The sequence below is a fragment of the Harmonia axyridis genome, chromosome X (genome assembly GCF_914767665.1).
Source record: "Harmonia axyridis chromosome X, icHarAxyr1.1, whole genome shotgun sequence".
In the NCBI taxonomy this organism is placed as follows: Eukaryota; Metazoa; Arthropoda; class Insecta; order Coleoptera; family Coccinellidae; genus Harmonia; species Harmonia axyridis.
Genome location: NC_059508.1, coordinates 15057815 through 15075196, shown reverse-complemented (window position 1 = coordinate 15075196; position 17382 = coordinate 15057815). Strand labels below are relative to the sequence as shown.

The 17382-nt window shown below is 35.6% G+C and overlaps 1 protein-coding gene across 3 annotated transcripts in view; it reads left to right on the top strand.

Annotated features, from left to right (window-relative positions):
• LOC123685668 (myocyte-specific enhancer factor 2) overlaps window positions 1-17382 on the top strand; it is an 82708-nt gene that overhangs the window by 51347 nt on the left and 13979 nt on the right. The gene's annotated exons all lie outside the window — the stretch shown is intronic.

Here is a 17382-nt window from a genome sequence, read left to right as displayed (position 1 = left end):
TTGAAATTCTAACTTCATTGAAGTACGCTGTCACTATTCGAGAAGTATGTGGACGTGCACTGTCTTGCAAAAAAATTTCCTGCTCTTCAAGAAATGGTATATAATGTACAACATGGTCCATAAGAATTTCCTCTTTGTACCTTAATGATGTTGAAGATCCATTTAGAAAAACCAACTCTGAGCGGTCTCCTAAATACACACCTCTCCAGACCATAACAGATCCTCCACAGAATGGAACTGGCTCCTCTATACAGGCATCGACGTATCTTTCTCCTGGTCATCTATAAACACTCTACGACCATCAGCTCCTCGATTGCTGAATCTGGATTCATCAGAAAAAGTATCTGAGCCCACTGAGCTTCTAACTAGTTTATGTGATCTCGTGCAAATTGAAGACACGCAATTTGATGCTCTCTGTGAAGTTGTGGACCTGTTGTAAGTTTGTATGGTCGTAAATTCGATTCTGAGAGACGTCGTCTTACGTTTACCTGACGTACCTTCATCAATCGATTTTGAACATATGCAAACCATGAATTTGTCATCCCTCAACGATGTGCACCGTCTTCTTCTAGATCCAGGTCTTCTGGTCATCCTGCCTACCTCCTGATGCCTTGTCAATATTCTTTGGACTGTCGATAGGCTAGCATTCATTCTTCTAGCGAAAGATCTCTGGCTCAGCCCATTTTCTATAAGTGCCACTATTCTCGCACAATCTTCAATTGGAATACTCAATTCATAAAATTGTTTCTCTCAGAGAGTGTAAAACAAACTTTTCAATGTTGAACTGATAAACGATGAAAATATTGAAAATAAGAATTGGCTATATTACTTAGTAAACAAATAAATCTTAGCAATTATCTGCTTTTTGATATATTTTCGAGTCCCTCAGTGAAATATGTCACTGATATAAGTAAATAGATAGTATTTCAATAGCAAATTTAATTGTTCACTCTATCTATATGTAAGATATCTGACGAAGCTAGCATGTTAAAGGTACAATATTGTTAGATTTATAATTGGCTGTTTAAAGAATTGCTCAGTTATGTTTATTGAGCATATAATCTTCCTAAAAAAGTAGCAACCAAAAAAATAAAATTCAAAGATGCCGACAAAAGGAAACATCGTCCAAATAGAATGTCATATACGAAAATGTTTGTTGTCATTAACGATTCAACCATTTTCTTTTGTGAAGATGGTTTCGATTTTAGTTTGTATTTTGTAAATTTATTATTCAACAGTCATCTTAAGGATGACTTTGATTCACACGAAAGTAATTTGTTTGAGGTAAGAGTTCAATGCTATTTTCAATGAGCTTCTATACATAAGAAGAATCTCTTCAAACTCTTGAACTAACTAATATATTATAATAAAGGAAATGTTGAAATTCGCAAAAAAAAACACAAAATACAAAGAAACGAAAATGCAATAGACTACAAATAGAAGTCAGCGTAAGTTTATCATTACGTGGTTTTAATTATTCTAGTATTACAATTTTTTGTGTGTATTAACTAACATTTTCCGGATAAATAAATATTATATTTGAACCTTGGGATGACAACGCATATGTCTACGCCACTGGGATCTAGGGGCGAGTTCTTGTCGGCGTAATATTTTCCTCCAAAGGTGAGTAACCGCTAGACTTGAGCTTTTCAGTCGGCGCAGAAGACGCTAAGCCTGTCGTGATCAGTGAGTCAACTTAGACGGCCGACGCCGCGACGCTGTTCCCCCCCCCCCCTCTCTCTTCGAGGTCCCGGTCCCACCTTCCTGGTCATAGCAGATTCGCTGCTGCACACGTGCCCAAAATCTATCTTTAGAAGGCGGCCCCCTCGCCGCGTATTTTTTTTTTGCCCCAATCTTCATCACGTAGCTAAATTATGGTTAACTTCACTGAAACATTTCCGAGATTGCTTGAACAAGCTGCACACCTGAACTTGACGCCATTTAGACGTTAAGACGCATTCAATTATTCAATATTGATGATAATAATTTTTATTATTTTGTACAGGGTGTCCGAAATTCTGAACACAATGTTTTTTACCACAAAGTCCTAGCACTCAAAGTAGACGTTATTTTCGATTTCTATTCATTAATGATTTACAAATCATAAGTTAAAAGCAAATTTCCACATGAAGCGTATGAGAAAGAAAAATTGATTCAATTTTCTTTCACTGGAAAGTTTTCAGAACTCATTACATCTTGATTTTCTGGAAGAAGAATTTCAGTAATTTAAATGAAAATAATAAATCTTATGAAAAAGCTAGCTTCCATCAGTTCATTCATGATTTCATAGATGACAAAGAAGAAATAGCATTCTTCATAATGAACGTGCAGAAAAAAATAATTTCCCTTACCATTACAAAGTTAACCCCAAAATTCGATGCTTATTGAAAGCATCTCAAGATATAACGGGTGTTTTTTTCGAGGTATATAACTTATAAGTTGGCATTACTGTTCAAGATGGCGACCGATTTAACAGCTGTCAAGTGATTTATTCTCAGTTTGGTTTGGCGATTCATCATGAATAGACTCACGCCTGAACAACGCTTGCAAATAGTGCAATTTTATTTCGAAAATAATGGTTCTGTGCGGAATACGTATCGCGCACTACGTCCATTTTATTTTGTTTAGCGATGAAGCGCACTTCTGGTTGAATGGCTACTTCAACAAACAAAACTGCCGCATTTGGAGTGAAGCTAATCCTCAAGTGTATGTCGAAACACCGTTACATCCAGAAAAACTGACTGTTTGGTGAGCTTCATGGGCTGGTGGAATCATTGGTCCGTATTTCTTCAAAAACGATGATGGCCAGAACGTTACAGTCAATGGTGATCGGTATAGAGCCATGATTACTAACTTTTTCATTCCTGAATTGAACAACCATGATGTCCAGGAGCTGTGATTCCAACAAGACGGCGCAACATGTCACACAGCTCGTGCCACAATCGATTTATTGAAAGACTCGTTTGGTGACCGCCCAATTCCACGTTTTGGACCTGTGAATTGTCCTCCAAGATCTTGTGATTTAACACCGCTAGACTACTTTCTGTGGGGCTATGTAAAGTCATTGGTCTATGCGGATAAACCACAAACCCTTGACCATTTGGAAGACAACATTCGCCGTGTTATTGCCGATATACGGCCACAAATGTTGGAAAAAGTCATCGAAAATTGGACGTCCAGATTGGACTACATCTAAGCCAGCCGTGGCGGTCATATGCCAGAAATCATATTTAAAATGTAATGCCACAAGATTATCTAGCGGATAAATAAAATTCATGTCAATCGAATAATCCATCGTTGTTTTATTGCAATTTAAAGTTCTATAGCTCTAAAAAAAAACACCCTTTATCAGCTCCATTATTGATCTGTAGGTTCTGTGAATCTACTAAATATTGAAGTATTGACTTTTAGCGATTGATCTACCTTTTACATATTTGGTTCTACCTGTTATTAATCTAGTGATCTATTCCGATGATTTAGAATTTCGTATACATCTTGAATTTCCACGGTGAACATTCAATAAATTTTGGGTCGTCAAACCCTAATTCAAAAAATTCGAAAAACAATTCGACGTAGAATCATGTATTGGTGTCAACTTACCCAATTGAAAAAACTTGACCTGAAATCTATTTGCATAATTCCTTGCTACAATTGTACGGATATTTGTTGAGAAGGCCTTTCTCACGAATTATTTCATACAAATATTTCCAAAATATGAAATCAGAGGCTATATATTACGCTATCTAAATTTTCTCACATTTCTCACAAATTCAGATAAAACGAAATTACATTCTGGTAGTGACATCTAAGGTTCATATTCCAGGTGTCACAAAACTCTAAAAAAGATGAATAACGATCTACTTCCCCTTCCGGGCTAACTCTGAAGACATCACCATCATAACACTACACCCTCCTTGTGTTAATATGTTGAGGACCATCTTCTAGCTCCTGTTATTTCAACTGTTTCGTATCTGTGTGATTAACACAAGAAAGAGATTATAATGAACGTTGTGGAAACGAGGTCAATATGCAGATGAGAATTTGAAGAGCAAATATTAATGGAATTGTAGAAAATTTGCGTTTGAGTTTGTTTCAATACCAAATTTACACTATTGATGATTTTCTGAATGAATAACTCTACATTTCGTGGTTTGTTTTCGAATTTTGAACTTGTGGAAGAATATTAATGGCTTGTGCACTTTTAATATTATTGAATTTCTCTCCAAAAATCGTTATCTCTCCTGGGTTATTCGTCGAAGACCCCTCAAATGAAAACTTTTTTCAAACATCAAGTTTCGATCTAAAACATACTGAGGTTTCAAGGGCGTAGCCTACGTCCAGTTGAAGTTGCAGCCGCTGGAATATAATCTATTTTTTCTCGAAATTTTCAGACTTTTACCAATAATTTCAAAAATAATGTATTGATCGCCTAACTGCAAGCATTTTCGTAATTTACATAGTCGAATCACTAAATAAAATGATATAATAATCCCATGAAAGAACTTTCTTTTTTTTTTTCAATTTTCTAAGGGTATGGAAAATTTTACGAAATTTTTCAGGTGAGATCGAAATTCAGTTAATCAGAGATTGTCAATTCTAGCACCGCTCATCGATTCTCCGTAGACCTCACGGTTTTGAGGAAATTTGAACTAGAAATTTGGGAAAAAATTGAATTTCCCTCCAAAAATCGTTATATCTCCTGAATTATTCGTCACAGACACCTCAAATAAAAACGTTTTTCAAATATCATGTTCCGATCTGAAACATATTTAGGCTTTAAGGGCGTAGCTTATATCCAGGAGAAGTTGCAGCCTCGGGAATTATTATTGTAAAAACTATTTATCAATAATTCAAGGGGTGGAATTTTTGGGTTTTAAGTGTAAATAAACAAATCAACAATCCCACAAATTCTCTTGAAATTTTCGAATTCATTCTGTTGTCATTTCGATTTTTATGTATTTATTTGAAGACACATACATCTTGTGTTTATGTACTTGGAACATAGTCGATTTCATAATTCCAAAGTGGCCCATAAAATGATCTATTGGATGACCACGTTTGTGTAATTAGAGATAATTCTCGTTCCAACATTTTTTTATGGAAAGGCGCCCCTACATCATTCGAATCTTTCTGTCTGTAATGATTAATTCGCGAGTTCAACATCGTTCTGTTGTCTTTGGCAGAGATTCAATAACGTCATTGAAATATATTTTTAGACTTGTGCGACTGAACAGCCATAGCGACGGTGGAAAACCCTCCTGAAATCCAACAAAGTAGGATTTCTTGTAATGAAAGTGATTAAAATATTAACCACATCGGTTTTGAAAACTGAGATTTCCCAAATGCATTTTACAGATTTTTCCATCCGATTTCCCAGCTGTTCCTCTCGTATTCCACTTGCGCATATGCGGGAAATGTAATGTGTGTTAAAATTAGACTAATGACGTTCTGGTTTGGCTGCCAAATAACATTGTGGTGTTCTCAAAAACATAAAATACCCTGAAACCATGTAATTGAGATTCAAGTATGGAATTTACGAATTTGTAATGTGCTGATGATTGAAACCCACGTGGTTTGTTGAATGATTATTCCTTCGGAGTTGCGAAAGACTACCAGACCTGTTGAAATGTGTGTTGAGAATTTCCTAACGGAGGAAGAATCGAATCATTATTGTCTTGACACGAGAACCGAAAAGGTCTAGATTGGGTTTCTTCATTTGAAAATTTCCCCATTTCGTCTCTCAATGGAATATAATACCAATACTTTTTCGATTAAATCAATTGAAATCTTTAATTATCGGAGATAATAAAACTTTATACGATAAGGAACTTCCACAATAAATGTTGTTTAGTGTAAGGTGAACATTATTGTCAGTCATAATCATGGAACTGAAAAGATATACGATGATACTGAATACATTATTTTTACCACAAAGTACTAGCACTCAAAGTAGAAGTCATTTTTGATTTATATTTTCTACTGATCTACAGTTATATGCAAATTTCCACATGAAGCGTAGAAATTGATTTAATTTTCTTTTGCTGGAAAATTCTCAAAACTCATTACATCATGGTAATTTTCCGGAATAAAATTTTGAGTAATTTAAATGAAAATAATAAATCTTATGAAAATCCTAGCTTCCATCAGTTTATTTATGATTTCCTCATAAATGACAATGAAGAAATATGATTCCTAAAGAAAAGAAAGTCATTTATCTCGCTTCATAATGATCGTGCAGAAAAAAATAATTTCCCTTACCATTACAAAGTTAACATTGTGATCTCAATGGGATCGGAAAATGAAATGAAAGACCCTAAACAATAAAAGATAAATACGTCAATGTAGAGGGTTGAACAAATCACTACGTCATAAAACAAGGAAATTAAGGGAAAATTCTAATCCCACATTCGAATTACAAATGCGTATCAAGGTGAATCTTTTATAGTAATCATTCTTATAACCAGAAGGTTATATGCGGGATTGAAAGAATAAATTCACGGAAAATATGAACTTTGAATCACTGGACTTTGACGATAATTTTATTAAATATATTAAGTTATTAAAATAAAGTAATATTTTAGATTTCTCGGAAAGTATAATAGCTGTTCCCATAAAATTAAGTACGAAAAACAAATGAGTAAAATACAATTCATACAAATCTCTCCTGTCAAATTTGTTATACAGTTTTGCCAACCAACATTTTTCAATGTAAAAACCACTGAATGATATTTATGGAAATATTCCCTTAATTTCTATAAAAATTCGGGGAATTAGGAAAAATTGCAATAAAACTGAATTTTTGCGTCGATATGTGACAACGGATGGAACATGGCTCCATCATTTCACTCCGGAGTCCAATCGACAGTCAGCTGATTGGACTGGACACGATGAACCGAATCCAAAGCGAGGAAAAACACAACAGTCAGCTAGTTAGGTTATGGCATCAGTATTCTGGGATGCGCAAGGTATAATATTCATTGATTACCTCCAAAAGGGTCAGACCATCAACAGCGATTATTATGTAACGTAATTGGATCGTTTGAAGGATGAAATCGTTGAAAAACGACCTCATTTGAAGAAAAAAAAGGTGTTGCTTCATCAAAACAATGCGCCGTGTCACAAAACAATGGCAAAATTGCATGAATTGGGCTTCGAATTTCTTCTGCATCCACCCTATTCGCCAGATCTGGCCCCCAACGACTTTTTCCTGTTTTCAGACCTCAAAAGATGCTCGCTGGAACGAAATTTAGCGCCAATGAAGAAGTAATCGCTGAAACTGAGGCCTATTTTGAAGCGAAAGACAAATCGCACTGCAAAAATGGTATCGAAAAGTTGGAAGATCGCTATAATCGCTGTATCGCCCTCGAAGGCAACTATTTTGAATAATAAAATAGAATTTTGCCAAAAAATGTGTTTTAATATGGTAGAGCCGGGACTTTTCAATTGGCCTGTTAAGTACTATCAATGCAGAACCATCTAAAAGTGCTTGAATCTTCAAGAGTCATCTGAAGTGATATTTTCTATGAATGAAACTCTCGGCAAGCCTCAAGAAGGTTTCTATCGTAATTATTATATCGGGAACTTCAGATAATTCTATCATAAATCTAACACACGAGGATCATCCATTTTGGCCTGCCAGAACATTGATAACGAAAGTAATTGACATTTGTTGTTCACGAAGGCGGAAACGGCGTAAATGTTGAAAGTCTGGATCCAAGGGGACTGGTGGGAGACGGAAATTGGGAAACACGTGCTACGGCCAGGTCGGCAACGGAAAGGGGATAACATCTTGAGGGGATCTAGACTTGTCTACCAACCTATCTATCTGAAAAACGACATGTCTCTCAAGAATTCTGCTTTCGATGTATCCCTACCTGGTTTCCTGCTTCCTGGCACATGATTAGATCCTACAGGAGTTGCGTCTGGTAAAATTGCTAGTTTATTCGCAGATTATACCGAAATTATTAAAATTATAACAGAGTATTAGCCCCGGTCTGATACACATATGGCGGTATGATTTTTAGCCAGTAGCAACCTTCAAACGACGCGTGTCAAAATTTCTCAGAAGTCCGACCATCAATTTGCGAGATATTGCGTTATGAGTGTAGCTACTTTTGTTATTTGAAAAAAGATGGAAGAAAAGAATTTCGTGTGCGAATAAAATATAGCTTTTTGAAGGGAAAACATACAATTGAAGCAAAATCTTGGCTTGATGAAGAGTTTTCGGGGTCTGCACCCGGAAAATGAACCATCATTGATTGGTATGCTAAGTTCAAACGTGGTGAAATGATCACCGAAGACGGCGAACGCAGTGGACGCCCAAAAGAGGCTGTCACCGACGAAAAATCAAAAAAGTTCACAAAATGATTTTGAATGACCGTAAAGTAAAGTTGATCGAGATAGCAGACATTGTGAAGATGTCATCAGAACGTGTACATCATATCATTCACGAATATTTGTATATGAGAAAGCTGTGTGCAAAATGGGTGCCACGCGAGCTCACAATCGATCAAAAGCAACAACGTGTTAATTATTCTGAGCAGTGTTTGAAGGTGAGTAAGTGCAATAAACCTGAATTTTTGCGTCGATATGTGACAATGGATGAAACATGGCTCCACCATTTCACTCCGGAGTCCAATCGACAGTCAACTGAGTGGACTGCACACGATGAACCGAATCCAAAGCGAGGAAAAACACAACAGTCAGCTGGCAAGTTTATGGCATCTGTATTCTGGGATGCGCAATGTATAATATTCATTGATTACCTCCAAAAGGGCCAGACCATCAACAGCGATTATTATATAGCGTTATTGGATAGTTTGAAGGATGAAATCGTTAAAAACCGGCCCCATTTGAAGAATTAAAAAGGTACTGTTTCATCAAGACAATGCACCGTGTCACAAATCAATGAAAACAATGGTAAAATTGCATGAATTGGGCTTCGAATTGCTTCTGCATCCACCAAATTCGCCAGATCTGGCCCCCAGCGACTTTTTCTTGTGCTCAGACCTCAAAAGAATGCTCGTTGAAAAGAAATTTAGCGCCAATAAAGAAGTAATCGCCGAAACTGCGGCCTATTTTGAAGTGAAAGACAAATGGTACTACAAAAATGGCATCGAAAAGTTGGAAGATCGCTATAATCGCTGTATCGCCCTCGAAGGCAACTATGTTGAATAATAAAATCTAATTTTTCCAAAAAAATGTGTTTAACTATGGTAGACCGGGGACTTTTCAATTGGGCTGTTAGAAGCAGAAGCCAATGAACTCAAAAAGAAAGACATCGCAAATCTCAACGTAATAGTATTTCCTAAATAGACTGCTCGACTTCGAAACCCATCACCAACCAGACATCTAGTCTGTTCTTGAAGGAATCCACTGAGGCTGTATTCAAAATCTCACTGGGGAGTCGATTCCAGGAACTGAACACTCTATTAGAAATGAAATGTGAAAATTCGTGAAAAGTCTAGGGCATTCGGTGAAATCAATATATTGATCGGTATTTCCAAGAACGAAGAAGTTGGACCCGTTAAGCGCCAAAGGCGTAGATCTTTATTTTCTTGGGGGGGTAATTAAAAAAAAATTTTTTGACGACATTGTTTACTCATAACTATAATGTGAGAAAAAGAGATTTGATAACGAAGTTTGAACCAAATTAAACAAAATAATTTTTTTCTATTACCAATTCGATTGTTATCATCATATATTGAGTGTTCCGGAATTGGAGTTACGAAGGAAAATGAGTTTGTTTTCGAGATACAGGGTGTTTCTCGTAGTCCTACTTTTTTGTGATGCTCAACCAGTTTATCAAATCCTTATTAATCTTCGCTACAGAGTTGGTAAATAAGTACCAAAACTTATAATTAATTTATTTATCACAGCTACCTAACTAGATATTTATAATAATTTGGATTTTCCTGAGAATTACTATAGAGAGCAGTTTGATTTTTTTTTCTCGAAATCTATTTCAGATACGACAATACTACAACAAACCAAAAAGTGTAGTACTGAAATAGAGTTTATTTTTGAATTTTTCTCATCTACCAGTGGTTCACAAAAAATAATTCTGGAGGAAATAAGCGGGCACCCTTCCAGAAAGAATTCACGTTGTAGATTTGCATTCAAAATTAGGACATCATATGACAAAAATTTTAAATTGGAATATCTATGCCAATTCAAGTTGAATATCTTGTAAAGGAAAGGTTCTATGAGAAAAAACTTTGTTTTTAACACCGGTTTCTCAAAAATAAAGCTCTTGCGGACTCATTTTCATTTGAACCTCCAATTTAGGAACACCCTGTAGATATCGTCAATTCAAAACTAATGTCTTCACAAATAAATTGCAACTGAAGGTCTTATATTATTCCCAGAAAATTAGTACTGGAAATGATATTTAAGGACTTTTCCAAGATTTTTGAATGAGATGTATGCGTCTTGGCAGAATTTGATCCTCTTCCATTCCACTGAAGATTTTGAAAGTCGTTCATTATAAAAATATGCGAGATTACCTTCATTCAAATAACATGAAGCTGACTTCTGAGTATATCCCTCTAATTGCTTCTTATTTTGATGTATAAATACGACCACGTTCCCACAATTTGTCATCATTCAGGTAAGATAATAAGAAGAACTTTATATACCGAATAGATCTTCGCAAATATGCTCTCTTCGCTTATTCTGAACAATAGGAGGTTTAGTTTGGATATTAAGACCACGAGAATATTTCGAGATATATCGGTGGATGTTTATTTCAGTATTATGAGGAAAATATGCTTTTAACAATAGAAAACGTGAGGTTCTTCACAACATATTTTCCTACTAATGATTCAAATAAATGATTTCCAAAAGCTGGGCATCGAGCATTCCAAGCTTTTCCACAATAATAATTATTTTCTCGTTAATCAATTTTTCTTATTTAAGAATTATTATTTATTCGGTTAACAATTACTAAGTGTTTTTTTCCACCTATAATTGATTTTTTTATGGAGTTTCAATTGTGCCTCGACAATTAGAGTACTATTCATTGCACTTATAATTTTTATTATTGATTTCTGGAGTAATTTCGGAAAGACTTGTCAACACGCCATTTCTTCATTTATGGAGTGGGTTGTGAGTTAGGCCAATTGAAAAGTCCCCGGTCTGATGCACAGATTAAATCCATATGATTTTAAGTTAGTACCAATCTTCAAGCGATACGTGTCAAAGTTTGACAGCAGGTGTCTGCAATTTTTTTTCAATAATTTCAATATAATCGAAATGAGGTGCAAAAAAGTTTGCAGACATCTGAGCGGATCATATGAGCGATGGATAATGATGAGACTTTTTCAGCTGAAAATATGCAGTCATTTCGAACACCTTAATTCACACTACTTTTCTATTCGTTTACGTGGTATCCATTTCATATTGTCAAAAATGAATATTTCCAAATATTTTGATGGTGTTTTTTACTCGGTGTGTCTTTAATTGATGTTATTGGTAGATATCAATTATTAAGTAGAGTTGAGTATGCTTATCCCTTTGAAACTGTATGCGTGGAAAGCATACTGCCGTACAAAACATGAAATGCATTTTGAAAACAAAGATTTTCCTGAATGTTTATGCCCAAGAAATGAATAATTATCTCAATTCAATGAATGAATGAGACGTTTCACTACTTCGATACAACATCAAATTTGATTAACTCATTCAAGAAAACAACTGTTAGTTTGACATCTAAAAATATTCAAAAATGGATCGAAAAACTTCACAATTAAAACTTGACCCATTTGCTCATAAATAATAATAATCAAATAGTGATCAAGTAAATATCTATAGATTCGAGTTGACCTAAGTTTGAAGATCCTGTGGAATGGTCCATATGTGAACAGCATCCCCATCCTGAGTTTCTGCCGCACGTTGCATTTTATTGTCTCATCTAATTATTATTGCTGGGAAGGGCAAAGCCCTTTAACCGACGAGGTGATCCAGGGAATCGGGTGTTGCGAGCCGGATTTCCGTCAAGACGTTCTGCTTCCATCTGTTCGGTTTATCCCCAGCAATCATCCCAGTTCCCCCAACCTGATAGCGAACAGATTGGCCGATGATCAGATTCATCTCATATGGAGCGAGGAGATGACATTCAGGACCCGTATGCGACCAATTTCCTACTCTCTAATTATTTCCAGTGGTTTCCAGCATTTCGTGAAATCAATTTTTTTTATTTATGCCATAAGTGTCACTTATGTGTGGAATTAATTTTATACAAATTTCGCTCAGACACGTCGAATCGTATTGTTTTTTGCTGAGCATTGTTTTCGTTCAAGTCATTTGAATTGATTTTATTACATTTTTGAGGTTTTCAGAATATTCTGGGCGAATTTCAGATACATTGTCCCATTCTTATCTTCGACAATTATGGATATGTAACAGGCCAATTCATGGACGCCCGCAGAAATTTTCTCAGGGGGGGCAAAATGAAAATTATTGAAAAACGATAAGGCGATTGTCATTGAAAACCGGAAAATTGTTGAGAATCCATTACTTTCCTTTTTTCCATGCCCTTTGGATTGAGTCAATACTGTTGAGGGTGTTGTGCTGAAAAATGAGGCAATCAATATCTCAGGGGGGGCCAAGCTTATTCGCTGAGTGCTGTCTATGCCCAAAATTTCCAAGTGTTATCGACTTATCGTGTATATTGATGTCAGTCCAATGCAGACTTTATTCGAATGATCTCAAATATAATATTTTTCTTTATCTTAGTTTCCTAAAGACCGCCACATTTTCTTGGAAGTTTACGTTGCCGATTGTTGCTGGTCATAAACAAAATGAACCGTGAGTTTGGATCTTGTTTAGTGCGGTCTCATTCGAATGGAAGGCATTGAGGGATCAATTTTCTGGCATTATTCCAAATACATTGTTACCACGCTTCAACACGTCATGTCTTTCTTCTTGGTGTGAGTTTTAAATTCAACACAAACCGAAACAAGTGAACCGGATTTATTTCATGGGTTTTCTAATATTCCGGCCATGGAAATTGGTGTTCCTTCTTGTGTTACTAAACTTCTAGAATAAAGTGATTATTGAACTGTAATTATACCTCAATATAAAACTCGATTTGGTGTGAAAAATTTTAAAGAAAACAGAATTTTGTATCTATTTGATTTTTTCACATTTGTCATAATGTAATGCCAATTGAAAAGTCACAGGTCTATCATAGTAAAACACATTTTTTTGGCGAAATTCGATTTTATTATTCAACATAGTTGCCTTCGAGGGCGATACAGCGATTATAGCGATCTTCCAACTTTTCGATAACATTTTTGTAGTACGATTTGTCTTTCGCTTCAAAATAGACCTCAGTTTCGGCGATTACTTCTTCATTGGCGCTAAATTTCTTTCCAGCGAGCATTCTTTTGAGTTCTGAAAACAGGAAAAAGTCGCTGGGGGTCAGATATGGCGAATACGGAGGGTGCAGAACAATTCGAATCCCAATTCATGCAATGTTGCCATTGTTTTCATTGATTTGTGACACGGCGCATTGTCTTCATGAAACAGCACTTTTTTTTCTTCGAATGGGGCCGTTTTTTAACGATTTCATCCTTTAAACGATACAATAACGGTATGTAATAATCGCTGTTGATAGTCTGGCCCTATTGGTGGTAATCAATGAATATTATCTCTGCGCATCCCAGAATACTGGTGCCATAACCTTTGCCAGCTGACTGTTGTGTTTTTCCTCGCTTTGGATTCGGTTCATCGTGTGCAGTCCACTCAGCTGACTGTTGATTGGACTCCGGAGTGAAATTATGGAGCCATGTTTCATCCATTGTCACATACGATACGTGTGAATACGTGTCAAAATTTGACAGCAGTCCGACCATTAGTTCGTCAGCTGGCAAGGTTATGGCAACAATATTCTGAGAGGCACAAGGTATAATATTCATTGATTATACCATCAACAGCGAATATTCTATAGCGTTATTGAATCGTTTAAAAAACAGTCCCATTTGAGAAAAAGTAGGTTGCAATGAAAACAATGGCAAAATTGCATGAATTGGGCTTCGGATTGCTTCTGCATCCACCGTATTCGCCAGATCTGGCCCCCAGAGACTTTTTCCTGTTCTCAGACCTCAAAAGAATACTCGCTGGAAAGAAATTCAGCGCCAATGAAGAAGTAATCGCCGAAACTGAGGCCTTTTATGAAGCGAAAGACAAATCGTACTACAAAAATGGTATCGAAAAGTTGGAAGATCGCTATAATCGCTGTGTCGCCGTCGAAGGCAACTATGTTGAATAATAAAATTGAATTTTGCCAAAAAAATGTGTTTTTTTTACTATGGTAGACTGAGGACTTTTCAACTGGCCTATTACTATGCTACATTGATCCTCCATTCATTATTATCTAATACAGGAATATGAATTAAATTTGTTCAAATTCGGGAATAATAGAAATCAACTTAAATTGAATTTCACGAGAAATCAATGTGCTAAATATCGGTTTATGTCGAGAATTTCCACAAAATGAAATAGTCATTGTGTATTCTCAGGCTTCATACACTCCACAAATGTGCTTACCTATATAAAAGAGGCTGTTTGGATGCATCAACCGCATACTAAAAACGATTTTACGGCAATATTTTTTGTCTAGAAATTGAATCTCACGTAGTAGGTTCACGATTCGAGATTCATAGAATGCACACCAAATGCGAAATAAAGAACTTGAATTATTTTATCACTCGAACAATATTTGAACGGTTGAAAGATCTGAAAAACTTCCTCAAAAAAATATTTTCACGCTATAATTTTATTATTTTTCATATTTGAAAAAAGTCAGTTCAGCATTCTGAACACAATTTTCTAATAACTATGCATGATTATATTCTTCTGAAAATGTCAAAAAATCTTTATTGAATTAGTAAATATTTCCTGTGAAAAACTCAGTACAAATGATAAATGCCAATGTACGAAAACTTCCTTGTTCTAAAATAAAATTTGGCAAAGACAGAAAAACATGTAGGTACACCAATTATTTGGCAGAATAGATAAACTGTTTGTTGATATAATCAGGTCATATTATAACTTCTAATTCATCAAAGTTCAGTTCATGGGTAGCTTAGAATGGAAAGAAATTAACACTAGAATTTGGTGATGAGGGAACGTATTAATTAATTGAAGAAAGCTTTTTTTATGATTGTGTTTTATTTTAGCATCATCAGAGCTCTAGGAAAAGATAATTTCCAATTATTTCACCACCTTTATGCAAATTAATATAGTTTTTCAGGAGTTTTCATTGTTTTCACGCTGCGATGAACACTCAAAAGCTCAGGATAGTGCTTTTCTCGTATTTTATCCAGTTGAATTAGGGTTTTTCGCATTCCATCCGGATCTCCACTTTTATATTTATGAGAATTTCCATCATGAAGGACAAAGCTGACAGATTGCAACGTAAATCTGAGTACGTCGGCTTAACTAGTTTTGATGCAATTTCATTTAGCTAATCCCAGCCAACATATTGCATTACTGACAGTAGGATTTTATTGTATCGTGATATAATCCCTATCCAGAAGATGGGACTTTGCGAATTTGATATTATTATGTAATAAAACTCTTTGTTTTGCTTCGCAAAAATTATAAATCAGAGCCTGAAAGACTGAAAGAAATTCAGCTGCTGATATTTAAGGGAAATATAGGGGTTGTTCGATAAGTTTCGTTGTTCGTTGTTTAGGAGGTCATATTCTACAAAATAGGATAAACTAACCAGGGAAAATTTTTCAATTAGGCTGTTTCCTGATCCTTTTGTAAATACCAATTTGAAGATGAAAGCTTTCGAAAAATCAACGAAATGAAGTTTTTCTAATAATCTTGTTGGAAACGTTCCTAAAGATGTTTTCCTACAAGAAATGTTGCTTTGAAGAAATGCAATTGTCCCAACTTCGACACCTTGTATTTCGCAAACTAGTCATAGGATTGAGTTGGAACCTATATTTTCTTGTTCAGGAGGTCATAATCTACAAAATAAGAACAATTAACCGGTGATAACTTCTCAATTAGGCAGTTGCCTGGTCCTTTTATAAATACAAGCTTGGAGTCGAAAGCTTTCGAAAAATCAACGAAATGAAGTTTTTCTAATAATCCTGATAGCAATGTTCGTCAAGATGTTTTCCTGCGAGAAATGTTGCTTTCAAGAAATACAATTTTCCAACTTCGAAACCTTGTATTTCGCAAACAAGTCATAGGATTGAGTTGGGACCTATATTTTCTTGTTCAGGAGGTCATATTCTACAAAATAAGAAAAATTAACCGGTAACAATTCTTCAATTAGGCTGTTGCCCGGACCTTTTGTAAATGCAAGCTTGGAGTCGAAAGCTTTCGAAAAATCAACGAAATGAAGTTTTTCTAATGATCCTAATAGCAATGTTCTTGAAGATGTTTTCCTACGAGAAATGTTGCTTTAAAGAAATGCAATTTTCCAACTTCAACACCTTGTATTTCGCAAACTAGTCATAGAATTGAGTTGGAACCTAGATTTTCTTGTTCAGGAGGTCATATTCTACAAAATAAGAAAAATTTACCGGTGATAACTTTTCAATTAGGCTGTTACCTGGTCCTTTTATAAATACAAGCTTGGAGTAGAAAGCTTTCGAAAAATCAGCGAAATGAAGTTTCTCTAATAATTCCTAATAGCAATGTTCTTCAAGATGTTTTCCTACGAGAAATGTTGCTTTAAAGAAATGCAATTTTCCAACTTGGACACCTTGTATTTCGCAAACTAGTCATAGAATTGAGTTGGAACCTAGATTTTCTTGTTCAGGAGGTCATATTCTACAAAATAAGAAAAATTAACCGGTGACAACTTCTCAAATAGGCTGTTGCCTGGTCCTTTTATAAATGCAAGCTTGGAGTCGAAAGCTTTCGAAAAATCAACGAAATGAAGTTTTTCTAATGATCCTAATAGCAATGTTCTTAAAGATGTTTTCCTACGAGAAATGTTGCTTTAAAAAAATGCAATTTTCCAACTTCGACACCTTGTATTTCGCAAACTAGTCATAGGATTGAGTTGGAACCTAGATTTTCTTGTTCAGGAGGTCATATTCTACAAAATAAGAAAAATTAACCGGTGACAATTTTTCAATTAGGCTGTTGCCAGGACCTTTTGCAAATACTAACTTGAAGACGAAAGCTTTCGAAAAATCAACGAAGTGGAGTTTTTCCATAGCAATATTCGTTAGAGTCTCTGTCAGCCGATATCACTAGGTAGGAGTCGGTGATATATGGAGACGACCCCTTCGACGGTAAGCGGCGTCAAGATGCTGTTAACTTCACGTCACCCCACGCGTTTTCCAATCCTGCACCAGCTGTTGGGAGTACGTACGGCGTAGACGCTGTAGGTCGCTTCAATTGGCGGAT